Consider the following 22,536-nt stretch of genomic DNA (forward strand, 5'->3'; position numbering starts at 1 on the left):
TTAGCAAAATGGAGTGCTGGGCGAGGGACAAAGTGCAGCCGCTGTAATTTACACGGGGCTGATGCTGTACATATGTTTTTTGACTGCCTGAAACTGGCGCGATTTATCGCAGAGATAGAACACTTTCTGTCGGCAGAACTGTCTATTCAAGTTAAATTAACAGTACCAATGGTAATTTTTGGATGTGATGAAAATGTGGCAAATATGACTTCTGATACGGACATAGGATTTATGTTTGTTTGTATGTCTGCATATCGTTTTTGTATAACATCAGGCTGGCTTGATATAGAACCACCCAACTTTATTATGTGGCGAACTAAGTTATTATCAATGTATTATTTGGAAGGAGCATTATATAAAATGAAAGGTATTACTAAGAAAACATTTGGTCGAAAACTATGGTCTCCAATTGCAAAATGGACTGGAACGTGAGAGGTCCTAGTACTTAATCTCTGACTTTGTAGGAATAAGCACTGAGAAGAGTAGCATTTTGCCTGTTTGCTCTGTTTTTGCTCTGTTTTGTGTTATATTGTTACTTTATGTACTGCTGCCAAATGAAAACTTAATAAATATAAAAAAAAAAAAAAGGAAAATATTGGGTGATCCATGCAAGCAATACCTCACTGAACTCCCCTGAGTGTCTAGTTTTCAGAAATGTTTGGGTTCGGTAGTTTCCCCAAGATGACAGCCGAGCCCGGGGCCAAAAACCCAGGTAACCCCCTTGCAAAACCAGGTTGTTTTGTGTTAGGTAATTTTGAAGTCTCCACAGTACGATTTGGGCCATTTCCTGGTGCAGCCACTATGCCAACCCCCACACAAATGAGGTACCATTTGTATCGGGGGACCTGGGGGAACACTGGGTGGTAGGAAATTTGTGTCAGCCCTGTGATCCTACAACTTTCCCACACAGAAATGTGAGAAAAAGTTGTTTTTTTCAGCAAAATGTGAGATTTGCGGGCGATTCTGGGTAGGGAAATGTTGGGGGATCCACCACACGCCATACCTCCCTGGACTCCCCTTGGTCTCTAGTTTTTAGAAATGTGTGAGTTTTTTAGGTTTCCCTAGATGGCTGCCAAGCCCGGGACCAAAAACTCATGTGACTCCCCTTGCAAAACCAGGTTGTATTCGGATGCATAGGGGGGTTTTGGTCCCGGGATCAGCAGCCATCTTGGCAAACCTACCAAATCCACACATATCTGAAAACGAGACACCCAATGAGGTATGGCTTGCATGGATCCCCAATGTTCCCCTACCCAGAATCCCCTGCAATCCTCAAATTTAGCTGAAAATCAGTTTTTCCATACATTTTGTCATGTCATCACTGTGCTGGTACAAATGTCTTACCACCTAGCGTTCCCCTTGGTCTTCTGAGCACAATGATACCTCACTTGTGTGGCTGTCCAATGCAGAATCAGCTAAAAACCTTTTTTTTAAAGCGCTTAGAATTCTTTGTACTAATCAATCAATCAATCATAGCATTTGTATAGCGCACTACTCACCCGGAAGGGTCTCAAGGCGCTTGGGGGAAGGGGTCAGCTATTGCTCGAACAGTCAGGTCTTGAGTTGTCTCCTGAAGGCGAGATGGTCCTGGGTCAGCCGAAGGTGGATGGGGAGGGAGTTCCATGTCTTGGCCGCCAGGTAGGAGAAGGATCTTCCTCCGGCGGTGGCTCTTTGGATGCGTGGTACGGCGGCAAGGGCGAGGCTAGTGGATCGTAGCTGGCGGGTGGGCGTGTAGAAGGTCAGGCAGTCATTGAGGTGCCTAGGTCGTGGAGAGACTTGTGTGCGTGGGTGAGGAGCCTAAACATGATCCTCTTGTTGACGGGGAGCCAGTGCAGGTCCCTCAGGTGGCCGGAGATGTGGCTGCGTCGGGGGATGTCCAGGATGAGTCGGGCGGAGGCATTCTGGATGCGTTGGAGTCTTTTCTGTAGCTTGGCTGTGGTGCCAGCGTAGAGGGTGTTTCCGTAGTCCAGTCGGCTAGTGACGAGTGCCTGGGTGACCGTCTTCCTGGTTTCGGTCGGGATCCATCGGAAGATCTTGCGGAGCATGCGTAGGGTGTGAAAGCATGATGAGGAGACGGCGTTGACTTGTCTGGTCATCGAGAGGGAGGAGTACAGGATGAAGCCCAGGTTGCGTGCGTGGTCTGTTGGCTTGGGAGTGGTGCCCAGGGCGGGGGGCCACCAGAAGTCGTCCCAAGCGGAGGGTGTTGATCCGAGGATGAGGACTTCCGTCTTGTCTGAGTTCAGTGTCAGGCGGCTGTTTTTCATCCACTCGGTGATGTCTTTCATCCCTTCGTGTAGGCTGGTTCTGGCGGTGTCGGGGTCTCTGGTGAGGGAGAGGATCAGCTGGGTGTCAGCGGCGTAGGAGATGATGTTGAGGTTGTGCTGGCGTGCGATGGCTGCAAGAGGTCTCATGTAGACGTTGAAGAGGGTGGGGCTGAGTGATGATCCTTGCGGTACACCGCAGATGACTTTGGTGGCCTTGGATCGAAACGGGGGGAGGCGGACTCTCTGTGTTCTTCTGGCGAGGAACGAGATGATCCACTCCAGTGCATTCTCTTGGATGCCGATGTTGCTGAGGCGTTGAACTAGGGTGCGGTGGCAGACAGTGTCGAACGCTGCAGAGAGGTCCAGGAGGATGCGTGCCGCTGTTTCCCCGTTGTCGAGCAGGGCTCGGATGTCGTTGGTGGCTTCGATGAGGGTGGTCTCGGTGCTGTGGTTGGCTCTGAAACCGGACTGCGAGGGGTCGAGGGATCCGTTTGTCTCGAGGAAGGTAGCAAGCTGTCTGTTGACGATCTTCTCGATGACTTTAGCAGGAAAAGGGAGGAGCGAGATGGGGCGGAAGTTCTTGAGGTCAGTGGGGTCCGCTGTAGGTTTCTTTAGTAGGGCGCTGAGCTCGGCGTGCTTCCAGCTATCCGGGAAGGTGGCGGTGTTGAAGGAGGTGTTGATGATGTTCCGGAGTTGGGGTGCGATGGTGGAGTCGGCCTTGTTGAAGACGTGGTGGGGGCAGGGGTCGGTTGGAGATCCGTAGTGGAAGGTGTTCATCGTGCGGGCTGTGTCTTTGGTGGTCACTGTGGTCCAGGTGCAGAGGGTGGCGGTGGGGGCGTTGGTTCGACGGTTGCGTGCGTGGATGGCGCGCCGAAGCTGTTGTGGATGTCGGCGATCTTGCGGTGGAAGAACGAGGTGAGGGAGTCGCAGAGATCTTGTGAAGGAGTGATGTTGTTGTTGCCGGTGCTGGGGTTGGAGAACTCCTTGACGATGCTGAAGAGTTCCTTGCTGTCGTGGGCGTTGTTGTCCAGTCGTTCCTTCAGTGATTTCTTTTTGGTGGTGCGGATAAGCTGGTGGTGCTTGCGGGTGGCGTGTTTGAGGGCAGTCATTTTGTCTGTGGTCATGTCCCGGAGCCAGGCTTTCTCTAGGGTGCGGCAGTTCTTCTTGGAGTCCTTGAGTTCGTCGGTGAACCAGGAGGCCTTCTTGCTTCTGGGTCTGCTGGGAGGGTTCTTCAGTGGTGCGAGGTCGACGGCGCAGGCGGTCAGCCACTGCGTGAAGTTTCGGGCTGCTTCGTTGGGGTCCGTTGTGCTGGCGGGTGGGTTCTGGCTGAGGGAGGTGGTGAGCTGGTCGGCGGTGATCTTGCTCCAGCTTCTGTGAGGGACCAGTTGCGGGTGGTGGTGGGTCGTGGTTCTTCTGAAGCTTAAGTGGACGCAGCTGTGGTCAGTCCAGTGGAGTCTGGTGGAGTGGCTGAAGGTGATGTGCTTGCTGGATGAGAAGACGGGATCAAGTGTGTGGCCGGCGTAGTGGGTGGGGGTGTTGACCAGTTGCTTGAGTCCGAGGTTGGCGAGGTTGTCCAGCAGGGCGGCGGTGTTGCGGTCCTTGTTGTTCTCCAAGTGGAAGTTGAGGTCCCCTAGGAGGATGTAGTTGGCGGAGGGGAGGGCGTGCGGGCTGATGAAGTCCGTGATGTCTTCGCTGAATTGTGTGTGGTCCCAGGGGTCTGTAGACGAGGGTGCCTCTGAGGGTCGACTTTGGGTCGGTGTGTATCTGGAAGTGGAGGTGCTCGGCGGCGGCGAAGGTGTCGTTGGAGTCGGTCGTGATGCGGATGGTGTTCCTGGGGACGATGGCGATGCCTCCTCCGGTCTCGTTGACGCGGTCCCTCCAGATGATCTTGTACCCGTTCGGGATTGCGATGGCGATGTCGGGGGCTGAGGAGGCGTTCATCCAGGTTTCCGTGAGGAAGGCGATGTCTGGTGATGTTGTGTCGAGGAGATTCCAGAGTTCCACGGCGTGTCTGTGGACGGAGCGGGTGTTGAGCAGGATGCATTTGAGGTGGTTGCTGCTGGTGCTTGGCATGGCGGGTGAGGTGCCGGTTCGGAGGCAGGTGAACTTGCAGGTTTTGCAGGTGAAGGATCCGTGGGTGCATTTCGGGGTGGCCTGGCAGCAAGCAGGGTTCCGGCCGGCATTGAGTGCGTTGAGGGCGGCAGCGTCGTAGGTCCGTCGGGTCGTCTTGCGTCGTCGGGGGCCAGGGGTCCTGGCACTGGGCGCGGTCCAGGCGCGGACGGGCGTAGACGGGCTTGCCTTTGGCACGCCTTTGCCGCACAATCGGCGCTCCCGCTGCGCGTGACCGCTGCGCATCCGTGCGGTCGCTATTTGAGGCTGAGTGGGAGGGAGGAGCAGCTGGGAGGCGGGAGCGGGGAGGACACGGAAAAAGGGGGCGTGGCCGCGAGGCCGGCGGCGGGAAGCAGAGAGCGGGGCAGGCGGCAGAGCGGGAAAAGGGCACACACTACGGCAGTATTACACAGAAAATAAGCACTAAATACAACAAGAATAACAGTAAATTAAGCAACACAGCTGGTGGGACAGTACAGTGGGGCGGCAGCTAGGGAGGCAGACAGACCGGCAAAAACGAGGCTGCGAGCAGCAGCTGGCACACGAGGAGGCACACACACAGCTGGGGGCCGTGCGGCGCGGGGGTGTCCTATGTTTTGGGCTCTTCCCAGTCTCAGGCCTTTGGCCCACCCACACAAGTGAGGTACCATTTTACTGTGGAGAACAGGGGAACGTTGAGTGGTAGGACACTTGTGCTGACACGGTGATTCCATGCAAAAATGTATGAAAAAAGTGCTTTTTTCAGCTAAGTTTGAGGTTTGCAGGGGAATCTGGGTAGGGAAACATTGGGGATCCACACAAGCCATACATCATTGGACTCCCCAGGGTGTCTAGTTTTCATAACTGTTTGGGTTTGGTAGGTTTCCCTAGATGGCCGAAAGCCCGGGGCCCAAAAACTAGGGGTCCCCGCAAAACCAGATAGTTTTGTGATGGTAATTTTGAAGTCTACATGATACAATTTGGGCCCTTTCCTGTTGCAGCCACTATGCCTACAAACACAAGTGAGGTACCATTTTTTTCGGAAGACCTGGGGTAACGTTGGGTGGTAGGAAATTTGTGTCAGCCCGGTGATCCTACAACTTTCCCACACAGACATTTGAGAACATTTTTATTTTTTTAGCAAATTTGAGGTTTGCAGGGGATTCTGGGTAGGGGAATGTAGGGGGATCTATGCAAGCCATACCTCATTTGACTCCCCAGGCTGTCTTCTTTTTCAAAATGTGTTGGTTTAGTAGGTTTACTAAGATGGCCGCTGAGCCCGGGGCGAAAAAAATATGGTGACCCCCCTTGCAAAACCAGGTCCTTTCAAAATAGGACATTTTGATGTCTCCACAATACGTTTGGGGCCCTTCCCTGCCACGGGTACTTGCCCCACCCACACAATTGAGGTACCATTTCTATCCGAAGACTTGGGGAAATGCTGGGTGGTAGGAAATTTGTTGTTTCTTTCTGACGCATGAAAATTTTGCCACAGTAATGCAAGGAAAATGTGAGAGTCACATTTTGAGGTTTTCAGGACATCGTGGGTAAGATAACTTGTTGGAATCCACAAGAGAGACATCACCATGTACTCCCATGGGTGTTTAGTGTAGGACAATATCTACAGTTGGGAAGTTTTACTTAGATGGAATGTACACCTTGGCAGAGAGACACATAAGACAAAAATTACTGCACAACCATCTATTCCTCAAGCCCCCACACATACGGGTTAGATTTCGCACGATGGCGAGTGATGGTTCAGTATATACCATTTTATTAACAAGAGATTTCACAAATATGAAATGCACTGTCAATAATTGAAAGGACAAAAAACTGAACCTGTGACTCACAGCTCATGAGCTGTAAAGCCGTGTCAAAGCCCCAACTGCTTTACAGGCCAGTCACACACCTTATGTACGTGATACACACAAGCCCTTTCATACCACCAGGCACGGAACCAACACATTACAACATTCACAAAAAGGGACAAGGTACACCCAGCTTGAGAAAGACAGAGAAGACAAATATTACTGCACAACCATCTATTCCTCAAGCACAAATACATACCAGTTGGATTTGGCACGAGGGTCAGTGATGGTTCAGTATATACAATTGTATTAACAAGTGATTTCACAAAAATGGAATGCACTGTTAACAAATTAAAGGACGAGAAACTGAACCATTGACTTACAGCTTGTGAGCTGTAAAGCCACGACAAGGCACCAACCTCTTTACAGGCCATACATACACCTTTCATATGTGTGACACACATAAAACCATTCACACTGCCAGCCGCTGGCCAATCACTTTACAACACGCACACCAGCAGACAGCGCCATTCAAGGGCCCGTCACTTTAACACGCCCACATGCCTGACATCTCAACCACACCAGCTGATGAATTGTATCGACTGGCATTTGGCTAACAACAAGTCACTACTCACACACTGCCAGCCAAGCGCCAGTCCATGCACACCACCAGCCAAGCACCAGTCCACACAAATCACCGGCCAAGCACCAGTCCACACACAAGGCCAGCCAAGCGCCAGTCTACGCACACCACCAGCCAAGCACCAGCCTACACACACTGGCAGCCAAGCGCCAGTCCATTCACACCACCAGCCAAGCGCCAGTCCACTCACACTGCCAGGCAAGAGCCAGTTCACGCACACCGCCAGCCAAGCACTAGTCCATGCAGACCGCCAGCCAAGCGCCAGTCCACGCACAGCGCCAGCCAAGCTCCAGTGCACACACACCACCAGCCAAGCGCCAGCCTACACAAACTGCCATCACATTTAGGGATTTCTTTATGCAAAAAAGAAAAAACAAACACATTGTAGCTAGATACAAATCTGCTAACACTCATTCATTCAATATCTTTATTCGGATACAAGCATATATATCCATAAAAGTGCAGACAAACAACAACATATACAAATACAAGTATCCATCAGCAGAGGGGACATGAGAAATTCCAGTTAAGACAGGTCCACCAGTAATACAGTACACATAAAAAGAACACTGATACAAAAGGGGAAATTCATCACGGTATTTGTTTTAGCAAGGTTTAAAAATTGTGATTAAAAACAAAATAAAATAAGCATACTTCAGGGCGGGCCCATTGAGTTACCGGTGTGCACTGTCGCGTTCAAAAAAGAACCGACCCGAAAGGTTAGCTCTAGAAGATGTCCAGTTGTCATGTACATAGTTTTGAAAAAAACAGGACACTTACTTTTGGGGCATAAAATTTGTGATGGATTGAATGAAATAATGCGTTTCTTTCAGAACTACTGCTATAACCTGGAACATTTTAAACAGTGTGTTTGGAAAACATTTCTAGATTCTGGACCGTTTGACCCCATTCTTCCAATCATTTCGCCACCTAAAAGTCCCCACAAAGTCTTCAAAACGTTTAAACTGATTGATTAACATAGTATAAAAACGAAAGAGATGTTATATAGTTATTATTACAGATGGAATTATGTCAGATTTCTTTGGGTCTAAGAGGGCTGGGTGGAAGAAAATATAATTCATTACAAGTTAGAATTTCCATATGGATAATATCTATGTCTTTACGTTTTAGTCCATCAAAGTTAAATCCGAGAGTAAATCAAATCGATTGGAAGTCGGGATGGTGTAACCACTCGATGCGAGGCCACTTCTGCCCATCAGGTGATTGCTCTCTACATTTTGTCTTGGTGAGGGGACGTATGATGTTCTAGGGTAAAATTCACTTAGGCCCCAGATGGATATGGGGCCATCTCCTATTAGTGGCTGCCGTGTTTGGAGATGTGGGACGACGTGTTTGTTCCTGAATTTTACTAGTACCAAATCGCCAGCTATATCTTTTGGAAGAGGTCCTAGCCAGCCCACCCTTCTAACACTTAGTATTCTTCCGTCGATGTTAGGTGGCAGAGCTCTATTTTTAGTTAACCAAAACACAACCTTGTTTCTTAGGTCCTGTTGTCTTTCATTTTTCCCCTTTGTGAGTTCTGGTACTCCCAAGAGGACGCATACAAAAGGAGCGGCCTCCGGTGGCAAATGTATGTGATTGGTTCTATATGACATAATGCCATAATTAGCAGCTGTCCCTTTATGTAATATGGATTCTTTGTTCGGACCTACTCTGGGGTAAGAACTCTGTACTGTTGTGGCTGCTTGAGGGATGTTTAAAGATGTTTTATGTGAGGTTACTAGTTGATTATGAACAGGGTTACTTTGTGTGGTAATTTTAGGGACTTCTTTGGGGGCTGGAAACTGTGATTGAATGGGTCCTGCCAAACTTTTTATGAGTAGCGAGTTGGTCTTGATTACTTCCTAAACACCCATGAGCCTATCCCCTAAGCTATTCATTTTTTCTATCTGCGGGGATACTATTAGTTTGATCATGTTTTCGATCCGGGCCAGTAGAGTAGCCTGAGTAGATGGTTTAGAGGTGGGAATATTGGGCAATAGGGGACTTGGGTTCAGTTTTTGTTGCTTTGCCTGATTCCCCATTTGTTTAGCCCCATCTCGCTTCCTTTTGGCAGAAGAAACCTGAGGGGACACTGTAGGTTGCGAATTTACTTTTGCTCATGAAAAAAGGGGAGTGCCCTGCAAACTTTCATTTATTTGTGGTGGTCTACTGGACTGGGGGCTAGTGGTTGCTGTAGGGCAGATAGGATTCAGAAAAGGGGGTGGTGATGGACAGAGCATCTGAATTAAACAGAACACTCATACCCAGTCAAAAGATAAGGGCTTGATCCATCACGGTTTTCTAGCTCACTGCACCATCCCAGTTCAGAACCTGGCTATATGCAAATTAGTCTGTCCCTGGCCCAGTGCATAATGGGAACAGGGCAGACCAAACTACCAAGCCAATTCTTTACTGGAAAGGAAACAAGCTTCCGGGGACCGGTTTCTGGCATTCCAGCCGTCTTCGGCCCGGCTTGCTTGAATCCTGATGATGCAGTGAGCAAGGGACTCATGTCTGAGCATACCCTGCCACTCCTATAGTGGCCAAAATGATTCAGAAAAGGTGGTGGTGATGGACAGAGCATCTGAATTAAACAGAACACTCATACCCAGTCATAAGATCAGGGCTTGATCCATCACCGTTTTTTAGCTCACTGCACCATCCCAGTTCAGAACCTGGCTATATGCAAATTAGTCTGTCCATGGCCCAGTGCATCATGGGAACAGGGCAGACCAAACTACCAAGCCAATTCTTTACTGGAAAGGAAACAAGCTTCCGGGGACCGGTTTCTGGCATTTCAGCCACCTTCGGCCAGGCTTGCTTGTATCCTGATGATGCAGTGAGCAAGGGACTCATGTCTGAGCATACCCTGCCACTCCTATAGTGGCCAAAACGATTCAGAAAAGGGGGTGGTGATGGACAGAGCATCTGAATTAAACAGAACACTGCTACCCAGTCAAAAGATCAGGGCATGATCCATCACCGTTTTTTAGCTCACTGCACCATCCCAGTTCAGAACCTGGCTATATGCAAATTAGTCTGTCCCTGGCCCAGTGCATCATGGGAACAGGGCAGACCAAACTACCAAGCCAATTCTTTACTGGAAAGGGAACAAGCTTCCGGGGACCGGTTTCTGGCATTCCAGCCGTCTTCGGCCCGGCTTGCTTGAATCCTGATGATGCAGTGAGCAAGGGACTCATGTCTGAGCATACCCTGCAACTCCTATAGTGGCCAAAACGATTCAGAAAAGGGGGTGGTGATGGACAGAGCATCTGAATTAAATAGAACACTCATACCCAGTCAAAAGATCAGGGCTTGGTCCATCACCGTTTTTTAGTTCACTGCACCATCCCAGTTCAGAACCTGGCTATATGCAAATTAGTCTGTCCCTGGCCCAGTGCATCATGGGAACAGGGCAGACCAAACTACCAAGCCAATTCTTTACTGGAAAGGAAACAAGCTTCCGGGAACCGGTTTCTGGCATTCCAGCCGTCTTCGGCAAGGCTTGCTTGAATCCTGATGATGCAGTGAGCAAGGGACACATGTCTGAGCATACCCTACCACTCCTATAGTGGCCAAAACGATTCAGAAAAGGGGGTGGTGATGGACAGAGCATCTGAATTAAACAGAACACTCATACCCAGTCAAAAGATCAGGGCTTGATCCATCACCGTTTTTTAGCTCACTGCACCATGCCAGTTCAGAACCTGGCTATATGCAAATTAGACTGTCCCTGGCCCAGTGCATCATGGGAACAGAGCAGACCAAACTACCAAGCCAATTCTTTACTGGAAAGGAAACAAGCTTCCGGGGACCGGTTTCTGGCATTTCAGCCGTCTTCGGCCCGGCTTGCTTGAATCCTGATGATGCAGTGAGCAAGGGACTCATGTCTGAGCATACCCTGCCACTCCTATAGTGGCCAAAACGATTCAGAAATGGGGGTGGGGATGGACAGAGCATCTGAATTAAACAGAACACTCATACCCAGTCAAAAGATCAGGGCTCACTGCACCATCAGGATTCAAGCAAGCCGGGCCGAAGACGGCTGTAATGTCAGAAACCGGTCCCCGGAAGCTTGTTTCCTTTCCAGTAAAGAATTGGCTTGGTAGTTTGGTCTGCCCTGTTCCCATGATGCACTGGGCCAGGGTCAGACTAATTTGCATGTAGCCAGGTTCTGAACTGGGATGGTGCAGTGAGCTAAAAAACGGTGATGGATCAAGCCCTGATCTTTTGACTGGGTAGCAGTGTTCTGCTTAATTCAGATACTCTGTCCATCACCACCCCCTTTTGAATCATTTTGGCCACCACAAGTGTGGAAGGGTATGCTCAGATGTGAGTCCCTTGCTCACTGCACCATCAGGATTCAAGCAAGCCAGGCCGAAGACGGCTGTAATGCCAGAAACCGGTCCCCGGAAGCTTGTTTCCTTTCCAGTAAAGAATTGGCTTGGTAGTTTGGTCTGCCCTGTTCCCATGATGCACTGGGCCAGGGTCAGACTAATTTGCATGTAGCCAGGTTCTGAACTGGGACGGTGCAGTGAGCTAAAAAACGGTGATGGATCAAGCCCTGATCTTTTGACTGGGTAGCAGTGTTCTGCTTAATTCTGATACTCTGTCCATCACCACCCCCTTTTGAATCATTTTGGCCACCACAAGTGTGGAAGGGTATGCTCAGATGTGAGTCCCTTGCTCACTGCACCATCAGGATTCAAGCAAGCCGGGCCGAAGACGGCTGTAATGCCAGAAACCGGTCCCCGGAAGCTTGTTTCCTTTCCAGTAAAGAATTGGCTTGGTAGTTTGGTCTGCCCTGTTCCCATGATGCACTGGGCCAGGGTCAGACTAATTTGCATGTAGCCAGGTTCTGAACTGGGATGGATCAAGCCCTGATCTTTTGACTGGGTAGCAGTGTTCTGCTTAATTCAGATACTCTGTCCATCACCCCCCCCTTTTGAATCGTTTTGGCCACCACAAGTGTGGAAGGGTATGCTCAGATGTGAGTCCCTTGCTCACTGCACCATCAGGATTCAAGGAAGCCGGGCCGAAGACGGCTGTAATGCCAGAAACCGGTCCCCTGAAGCTTGTTTCCTTTCCAGTAAATAATTGGCTTGGTAGTTTGGTCTGCCCTGTTCCCATGATGCACTGGGCCAGGGTCACACTAATTTGCATGTAGCCAGGTTCTGAACTGGGATGGTGCAGTGAGCTAAAAAACGGTGATGGATCAAGCCCTGATCTTTTGACTGGGTAGCAGTGTTCTGCTTAATTCAGATACTCTGTCCATCACCACCCCCTTTTGAATCGTTTTGGCCACCACAAGTGTGGAAGGGTATGCTCAGATGTGAGTCCCTTGCTCACTGCACCATCAGGATTCAAGCAAGCCGGGCCAAAGACAGCTGTAATGCCATAAACCGGTCCCCGGAAGCTTGTTTCCTTTCCAGTAAAGAATTGGCTTGGTAGTTTGGTCTGCCCTGTTCCCATGATGCACTGGGCCAGGGTCAGACTAATTTGCATGTAGCCAGGTTCTGAACTGGGATGGTGCAGTGAGCTAAAAAACGGTGATGCATCAAGCCCTGATCTTTTGACTGGGTAGCAGTGTTCTGCTTAATTCAGATACTCTGTCCATCACCACCCCCTTTTGAATCATTTTAGCCACCACAAGTGTGGAAGGGTATGCTCAGATGTGAGTCCCTTGCTCACTGCACCATCAGGATTCAAGCAAGCCGGGCCGAAGACGGCTGTAATGCCAGAAACCGGTCCCCGGAAGCTTGTTTCCTTTGCAGTAAAGAATTGGCTTGGTAGTTTGGTCTGCCCTGTTCCCATGATGCACTGGGCCAGGGTCAGACTAATTTGCATGTAGCCAGGTTATGAACTGGGATGGTGCAGTGAGCTAAAAAACAGTGATGGATCAAGCCCTGATCTTTTGACTGGGTAGCAGTGTTCTGCTTAATTCAGATACTCTGTCCATCATCACCCCCTTTTGAATCGTTTTGGCCACCACAAGTGTGGAAGGGTATGCTCAGATGTGAGTCCCTTGCTCACTGCACCATCAGGATTCAAGCAAGCCGGGCCGAAGACGGCTGTAATGCCAGAAACCGGTCCCCGGAAGCTTGTTTCCTTTCCAGTAAAGAATTGGCTTGGTAGTTTGGTCTGCCCTGTTCCCATGATGCACTGGGCCAGGGTCAGACTAATTTGCATGTAGCCAGTTTCTGAACTGGGATGGTGCAGTGACCTAAAAAACGGTGATGGATCAAGCCCTGATCTTTTGACTGGGTAGCAGTGTTCTGCTTAATTCAGATACTCTGTCCATCACCACCCCCTTTTGAATCGTTTTGGCCACCACAAGTGTGGAAGGGTATGCTCAGATGTGAGTCCCTTGCTCACTGCACCATCAGGATTCAAGCAAGCCGGGCCGAAGACGGCTGTAATGCCAGAAACCGGTCCCCGGAAGCTTGTTTCCTTTCCAGTAAAGAATTGGCTTGGTAGTTTGGTCTGCCCTGTTCCCATGATGCACTGGGCCAGGGTCAGACTAATTTGCATGTAGCCAGGTTCTGAACTGGGATGGTGCAGTGAGCTAAAAAACGGTGATGGATCAAGCCCTGATCTATTGACTGGGTAGCAGTGTTCTGCTTAATTCAGATACTCTGTCCATCACCACCCCCTTTTGAATCGTTTTGGCCACCACAAGTGTGGAAGGGTATGCTCAGATGTGAGTCCCTTGCTCACTGCACCATCAGGATTCAAGCAAGCCGGGCCGAAGACGGCTGTAATGCCAGAAACCGGTCCCCGGAAGCTTGTTTCCTTTCCAGTAAAGAATTGGCTTGGTAGTTTGGTCTGCCCTGTTCCCATGATGCACTGGGCCAGGGTCGGACTAATTTGCATGTAGGCAGGTTCTGAACTGGGATGGTGCAGAGAGCTAAAAAACGGTGATGGATCAAGCCCTGATCTTTTGACTGGGTAGCAGTGTTCTGCTTAATTCAGATACTCTGTCCATCACCACCCCCTTTTGAATCGTAGGGCAGATAGGAGCACTAGTTTGCACACTTCCTGATTCCACAGGAGCGTACATAGATTTACATAGTTTGTTTAACTCCTCCAGCAGTGATAATTCAGGAGCTACGTCAGCTAGCTGTGAGGGAGAACACCTACTGGATGAACTATCCATGGACCGGCGTCGTTCTGTTCTCTCTAGTACACTGGCAGTGGGGGAAGTTGCCCTCTTTATGTAGTAGTCCATCGTTCCCTTAAGCAAGTCACTCTGGGAGGAAATGTTTTTGGGGACCCCCTTGCAGGTCATGACGTAACTAGATATATGGACTAACACGGGAACAGCATCAACCACAAGGATTGTACGAGTGTCATGATATAGTGACACTTAGGAAGGCCCTGGATGAAACTGGGGATTATCGTTGGTTCTCTTTACCGTTTGAGTGCCAAGGGGGGTGTCCCGACCTGGCCTTTGATGGCCGCTGATGGCCCCGCCCTTGTCCCGGGCTTCTCCCGGCGCAGACCCGCGCGTGATCCCGTGACGCGGGTGCTGGAGTTCTTTTGAAGCGCCTCCTGGCGCAGGAATTACGTGTGGTGGTGTGTTCCGCCGCTAGGGCGTCTGGGTAATGTAGTTTTTGGGCCAAAACGCCCCCCTCGCACTGCGGTCGCTGGTCTGGATTTGCGGTGGCGGAGGGGAGCGGTGGAGCTGCGCTGGTCCCTGTGAGCTGGTCAATGTATGCCCCCACACAAAACCTGAAACTAAATACATTGCACAAATGCCAACCTTGAAACTAAACAAACAATATAAAACAATAACAGACCAGGCAGTTCACTTTACCACTCATGGATGCTCCCAAAAATTCTTATGTGTGTGGTACATTCTAAAACATGCAGGCACACACAGAGCATGGTTAGAAGAACAATCGGGGCAGTACATACAAGTCTCCTTCTGCGTACCTCATTGCCAACAAACTCTACATCTACTGGGAAAGTCTTTTGTGGGTGTGGGAGGAATTTGATCAGGAAAGAGGCAATCTTTCAATCTAGCCACATCCTCCACCACTCCAACTCAAGGAACACTTGCCTGTTCCACTACAACACGGCTGCTTATTACAGACTCCGGAAACTTAGCAAAAGTCAACTTTGACTCAGGACAACAATCCTTAAATACAACAAAAGCATTAAAGGTTGCCAAGTGGAAAAGATGGATAGCCAACTTCTTCTACCAAATGTAAGCCTTATGAAGAGCAGTGTAAGGTTCCAAACGCTGTTCTACTCTATCAACACCACCCATGCGCCTATTATAGTCTAAAATGCACACAGGTTTGCGCGCTTCAGCACCTTGACCCCAAACTGTTACAGGTGAAGTGCTTTCATCATGGAGGGTAATCAGCTTGTAGACATTTCTCCTGTCTGAAAACTTTACAGCTAGATGTTTCTCGCTACACAACGCACTGCACTGTCCCCGCACAAGCTTTTGACAAACGAGGAATATATACATTTACAATGGAGATTTTACTCCGCAATACAATCACAATGCGGTTGTTACAACGACTGCATTGTAACCACGCAATACCATTATTACGCAAGTCATTACATCGACTTGCAGTAGATGGCACCGTAACATTAGAAATTTATAATTTACTATTCAAACTCCAGCCTACGTAACAGTAGGGAAGGTGTTAGAATAGTAAACTATTCTATTACTTATGTTAAAGCGCCATCTACTGCAAGTCGATGTAATGACTTGCGTAGTAATGGCATGGTTACAACGTGGTCATTATAACATTGTGTTGTGATTGTATTGCGGAGTAAAATCGCATTCTAAAGGTTGTTTCCCACAAACAAGTTCTTTTGGGAAACCTTTACAATTAGAGCGGATTGTGCCACAAGCAACAGTGTCCACTTTGGCCAATTCTCTGAACAACTGCACACCAGTGTAGCAGATATCGACATATAAATGGTGAACCTTTGTTAAATAGTCCTATACCAACTTCCCACACAATTTTCTCAATCACTCCAAAAGTGGACGGACAACCAGGGCTGTCTATCCTGGAATCCTTACTGGTGTACACCCTGAAATTAGAGACATATCCGGGCACTGTCACACAGCATATACATCTTAATTCCATAGCGTGCCCACATACTAGGAATGAATTGCCTAAAAACCAAACGGCCCTTGAATAAGACCAAAGACTCATCCACTGCTATTTCTTTCCCTGGAGCATAGATCTCAGAAAATCGATCTTCACTCAATGACAGGCTGCATCTTAAAAAGACGGTCACAATCAGGGTGATCTTGTGGCAATGCTAAACCATAATCGACAAAATTCAGCATCCGAAGCAGAAGCAAATACCTATAACGACTCATGACTGTTGGAAATATAGCTATTGCCATCAAGGGACTAGTAGAACCATATGAAGACAGCAATGGCTTCCTTAGCAAGCCCATCAAAAAAGTTAAACCCAAGAACTTCTTCATCTCTTCCAGATTTGTGGGAGTCCACCCAGTAGCTCTAGAGTGGGGCCTAAGGCTGGCACAGTTGTCCCTCAAAAACTGTTCAGCATACAAATTAGTCTGCTCAACAATCGCTGCCAAAAATGTATTGTCCATAAACAACTGAAAAAAATGTATAGGCACAAAGTATCCACTCTACACCCTGTAACACCAGTGAAGTTTGGCAATGTTGGCTGCACCATGCCTGGGGCAACCCAGAGTTCATCACTTTCAATGGGAGGCTTTGCAGCCCCAGGCTGCAACCCAGCTGCCTCTTGCTGCACTATTGGCACATCAATGTCCTCCTCTAAGAAAGACACTTCATCTGCACTAAGAGTGGCTTCATCATACGATGATTCCTCGTGGACAGAAAACTCATTGCCAGAATCTTCCACTGTCTGCACTGCGTCCTCTGCCTCAGGTGCAGAGTCAGTCTCTGAACCATGGTCAGCGGAAGACTCAAAAAGCATACCAACAACCAGTAATCCTGCGGCTAGCCATAGTCCTTACAAAGAAAGATGACTTCACAAATAAGTCAACAACAACAAACACTGCAAAATAGGTAATAAACAAAGTGTGGCTTTAACCCCTTCGGTGCTGATGACGGCTCCCGGTCATCATCAGTTACCGTGGGCGTGTGCTGATGACGGCCGGGAGCCGTCATGACCACGCCCTCGATCAGAACATGCCGCACAGGCGCAGAATTCTGGCCGCAGCCAGGGGGTTAACACATAGTTCTATATACTCATAAACGAAGACTCACTTGCCAAAGATAACTACAATAACCAGCACCTACTCTGCAGAGACACAGCAAAAAGCCACAATATCCCACTAGAAAGAAGAAACAAACCCAATTACTCACAAGAGAACAACATACACATCGAACACAACTGCAGAAAGATTTTGACACAAAAAACAGAAGCCAAACATACTGCTATTATTAACCATTTACAAAAAACACATTTATGGAGGGAAATAAAACTCATTTACATTGCACAAAAAAAGTCTCTTACCAAATACATGCAAGTACACAAACTGCAGAACCACCAGTAACGAAACCACAACCTGGAACAGTCTAAAGAGCAAAAGCCTGGAACTAGAATACAAAGGGAGAAAAAAAGCATTACAATTGCAATTCACAAGAAATAAAACAATTAACATTTTAACTCGCTATGTCACTACCCAAATGGTCCATCTGCCAGATGGACCTTCAAATAGGGCGGAGAAAAATGGGGGGTGATCTTGCCCAAGGGAGCGGGTGAGGTTTTCTGCCAGGCTGATTTGTCCCCTAGGTGGGGCCAAAAACAGCAGACGGAAATTTGCCTCCTTGCAAGATATATAGATCCTTGGTGCCTAGTAGGGTTTTCTGCCTCCCGTCTAGGGGCAGAAAGGCCAAAAAAGGGGCATACCTGTCCAGTGGGGGACAAAAAATACATAAAACATAATTTAACCCCCTTGGAAAGGACCCTCGGCCAAGGGGTCGCTTCCGTCTACAATACAAAATAATCCCTGGTGCCTAGAGGAGTATTTTTACCCTCACCAGGGTGGCAGAAAGGCTAAAAACAAGCCAATCTGCCCCCGGGCGCAGAAAAAACATAAACTTAATTTGCCCCCTTGGAAGCAACCCTTGCCCAATGGGTAGCTTCCATTACATTCAAAATGAAATCCCTGGTGTCTAGTGGGGCTTTCGTTTATCTGCCATCAGGGAGGGGCAGAAAAAACATTCCAAAAATGTTGCCTTTGGAGGCGAACCTTGCCCAAGGAGTCACTTCCATTACATAGTAAATAAAATCCTTGGTGTCTAGTGGAGATTTATGCTCCCCCTGGGGGCAGAAAGGCCAAAAAGACGGGCTGATCTGCCCCCGGGGGGGAGAAAAAAACATACAAAATATTTAGCCCCCTTGGAAGCGATCCTTGCCCATGGGGTTGCTTCCATTACACAGTAACTCAAATCCCTGGTGTCTAGTGGTGTTTTAAAAAAATGGTCCGATCTTCTCCCTGGGGGGGCAGTAAAAACAAACAAAATTATTCACCCCCTTCGAAGTGACCCTTGCCGAAGGGGTCGCTTCCATTACTCTAAAAAGTAATACCTTGTGCCTAATGGGGGCATTTCTGCTGCATGATCGCGACGCGGTGAGCAGTCATGAAGCAGAAATGCCCTGCAGAGAGACATCAGGAGAGAGAAAAAACTCTTTCCTCTCCCCCAATGCCTCTGTGTGAGCAGGAAACCCCCCCCAGAGAAACCTATCTGCTCTGTTGGACACCTGGAAGCAATTTACGGTGCTTCCTGATGATGTTGTAGCATGCTGTGCGCGCTGAATTCATAGGGTTCCCATGGGGGGTCGTGTGGCAGGGGAAACTCTTTTCCTGCCATCCCCCATTGTGGCAAGTTGTTGGGCTGCCGTTGGGTGGAGCGCCAGTGCATCCTCCATGACGGAGCGGTTCTGTCATGAGCACATGCCCCCCATGGCTCATGACGGAACCGCTCTGTCTTGAGCATGGAAGGGGCTAAGCAAACAAACATTTCATACACCATAGAAATGCTTAGGGAGAGAAACTTGTGATGAAACAAAGAGCAATATGAATGCATGAGAATATGAATGAACAATACTTCTCTCCAAGTCATGGACTGTCTCATGGATGTGCAAAAATGTATACAACAAAATGGGACATTCCTGACTACCTCAAAAACACAATTTTTTTTTTCAATCCAAGCAATGCTAAGGCCAAGATGTGTTAAAATGTATGCACAACTGACATATAACAGCGCAATCATAAACCATAGAAATGTTTGGGGAGAGAAACTTGTGATGAAACAAAGAGCTATATGAATGCATGTGAATATGAATGAACAATACTTCTCCTCACCAAGTCATGGACTGTCTCATGGATGTGCAAAAATGTATACAACAAAATGGGTCATTCCTGACTACCTCAAAAACACAGATCTTTTTCCAATCCAAGCAATGCTAAGGCCAAGATGTGCTATAAATGTGAGCACGACTGACACATAACAGCGCAATCATCAGCAAAGCTCAATGTATGTGCACATAAAATATTTTATGCATAAAGTTGAACTTTGCACAGCACTGAAACCGCTTTGCTCTAACCAGGCTTGCCGATTCCCCAAGATGCCAGGGGTAGTAGAATTGACATCACATACCCTTTGACCTTAATGACATAGCAGGATATGACATCATATAACATTTGACCCAGGAAGGCAGGTCAGATGACCCAGACATCAAATTTCCTCTCTCTTACACCTCCTTATACTCTTTCTTATTCATTCTCCCTCCCTTGCATGCTCTCCTAATCTCACTCATATTTAATCATACTTACTGACTCTCAGGCCCAGGATTACTAATTCTTTGCACTGTGATGCAAACCAGGTTCAACGTGTTAGGGTGGGACTTAGTATTCATCCCAAATCCTGATTTGCACTGGATAGTATCCCAAAGTAAAACACAATTGCATTATGTATCAAGGGAATGTTCCATGGGTGGTGCAGTGCCATTCCCAATGTAACTGCCCATGGATTGTGACACAGATGCCATCTACAAACATTGGTAGACAGGAATTTGCAACAAAATCTAATGACCCTTCGAGGCATGTAAAACGAATATTTTTTTCATTTCTTTTTTTTTTCCAACTATGCATGTGTATTGTACTACACATATACAAAGTGTGAAAAAGCCTTAGATCATAATTTATTTTACAGAAAACGATGCATTCTACGATAACATCTATGTCTCAGAGTTGGTACGCACCCTTGCACTATGGAACAAGGTTGTTTGCATTGGTGCATTTGCTGCCAAAAACTTACCAGTGCACAAGGAGAGAAGAAATGCTCTAAGGCAACTTTGGTGCAGCTTTAACTTGCGTCAAAAAATAGTAAACCTGGACCTTAATCTCTCACAGTTTCACTCGATAACTGTCACTGATTTCCACTCATGTTCACTTACACACACACATGCTTACCAATTCAAACATGCTCACAAATACACATGTTCTCTCATTCACACACATTCTCTCTCGCCAGCATGCACACAACACACATTTTTTACTTACCACAGCTGCCACCAAAGGACCCATTCCAGGTAATAATGAATAATAGACAATTAATCACTATTAGTGTAATTAAAAATGGACACGAAATAAGGAATACAGAGCCACCCCTGGTGTTCTTGGCACTGATGTTGGCTCCTCTGAGGCAAGCCAGTTTTCACAGCTGCATCCCCTGGTTACCCCATTAATGACATTCATGCCTCTACCCACATTCACCTTATGCAAATAGCATATTTCTGGGGTGCAAGTAGTGCAAAAAAAGAGGTTTTGGCCATATTCCATATCTGATAAATTACTAGTATGAACTGATTTTGCACAAATTCTACGGCCAAGTGAAACAATGAGCAAGCAAGGCGTAAAGTGATATATTGCATGATATGCCTTTGTGTGAAGCGTGACTTACCGTAAAGGACACATTTTACATGTCTGGCCCCTGCACTCTAGTCTACAAGAAGGAATTTGAAATTGAGGTTGCATCTCAAGTACAAACCTTAACTAGTTATTGCTGGCTCACTATACAAAGTAGTGTGAAGCTGAGTGTCATTCAGAACAGTCATTTTTACCTCAAATACTGATGATGATCTCATCAGCAGTTGATTCTTGTTATATCTGTGTGAGAAACCTTGACCTGTTTGCATTTCCCCCCACTTTCCGCCCCCCATTTGACTACTAGATGATGGTTTTGAGACTCTGAATAAATATGGAAGAGTTGTCAAGCAACTAAGATCACTGCCTGGAATAATCAAGGGAAGGACTGCCCTGCTAGAACCCCTGGTCTGCACCACAAAAGGACTGCACTCATGAGGCTGTACTTGCTGCACACTTTGGAACTACAGCCCTAAGGACTTTGCTTTGCTTAAAAATGATTAAGGTGGGACTCCCTGAAAGCAACATGTACAAAAGAGCTACAAAAGCTCACTGTCTATCACTACGGGAGAAGAAGGACTGCCCTGCTAGATCACTGGCCTCCACCCAAAGGATTACACTCTGGATGACTGCACCTGCTGCACACTTGGAACTACAGCCCTAAGGCGGTGAAAGGAGTGGACTCCCTGAAAGCATCAGGTTAAAAGAGCTCCACCATCATCATTTTGACCAAGAAGAACCCAGCTGGACAGATTCCATTTTTTTTTAAGGATTTGCCGAGGGGCAGTCTGGGAAACACATCCCCAACATCCCAAGGAGCAACTCAGAGCTTCTGGAACCTTGGATTTGTGTTGTGGACACTTCTCTGCATCAAGACACAGTAAAGAACTCTTTACTTTGTCCCAATCCAACATGACCTTTTTTACCCTTTGAGTGCTTTTGCTTTAAGAGCTACTTTTACCTTTATTCTTTAAAAGTTCATATCTCTAGTTCCCTACATTGGGGTTTTGTTATGTTGATGTCATTTTAATCATAAACATATTTCCTATTCTTATACATTGGTGTTGGATTATATTGCATGTTTTATTTATTTAATGCATGGATGTTTTGAATTTTTTTACACACCGGTCTCCTAAGTTAAGCCTGCCTACTCATTGCCAGTTACCAAGGGTTGAGCAAGATAATAATGTAGTGCAAACCTGCCTAAAACTTTTGTTGTGACTGTGGCCTTATTACTAATGGTAAATCCCCACTTATCCCTATTAATAAACCACTTTTTAACATTGTTCAGCGGTCAGAATAAGTACCTGCGTTTGACTACACCATAGAGAAATAAGTGAAGATCTTTAAAAATGCTTTAAATTGACTTAGAACAAAAGTTGATATTTGAATGTTTTACATTTAGACTAAAACAGTTTTTAAATCAATTTTTAATAATGTTTCTAAATTGTTCTATCTCTATGTTGCCAGAGTTTTTGTGACCCAAAACTAAGGATGTCATTGAGCTTCATCTGGCTCACCTGTCTAAACTCACAGCAGCTGAGCTTAGGGTACAGTGTAGGGCTTGGGGGCTACGTGCTGCTAATAGGATTAGAAAGGCTGATACGATCAGGTCCCTTAATGCCTGGGCAGAATCAGCTCCAGGGAATGAAGGGGAGGGGGAAGATGGCACCTCTAACATCCTTCAGGTGGAGGATGGTGACACCTCATCCATTTCTTTCAGCACCAGGTTCATACTTCCGGTTAGTGGAGCGATAGGAGGCTCCCACACACAGGACCTAGAGCTGTCACTTGCAATGAGACACCTGGAGGCTCAACTAGTGT

Source organism: Lissotriton helveticus, chromosome 6 (genome assembly GCF_964261635.1).
Source record: "Lissotriton helveticus chromosome 6, aLisHel1.1, whole genome shotgun sequence".
In the NCBI taxonomy this organism is placed as follows: Eukaryota; Metazoa; Chordata; class Amphibia; order Caudata; family Salamandridae; genus Lissotriton; species Lissotriton helveticus.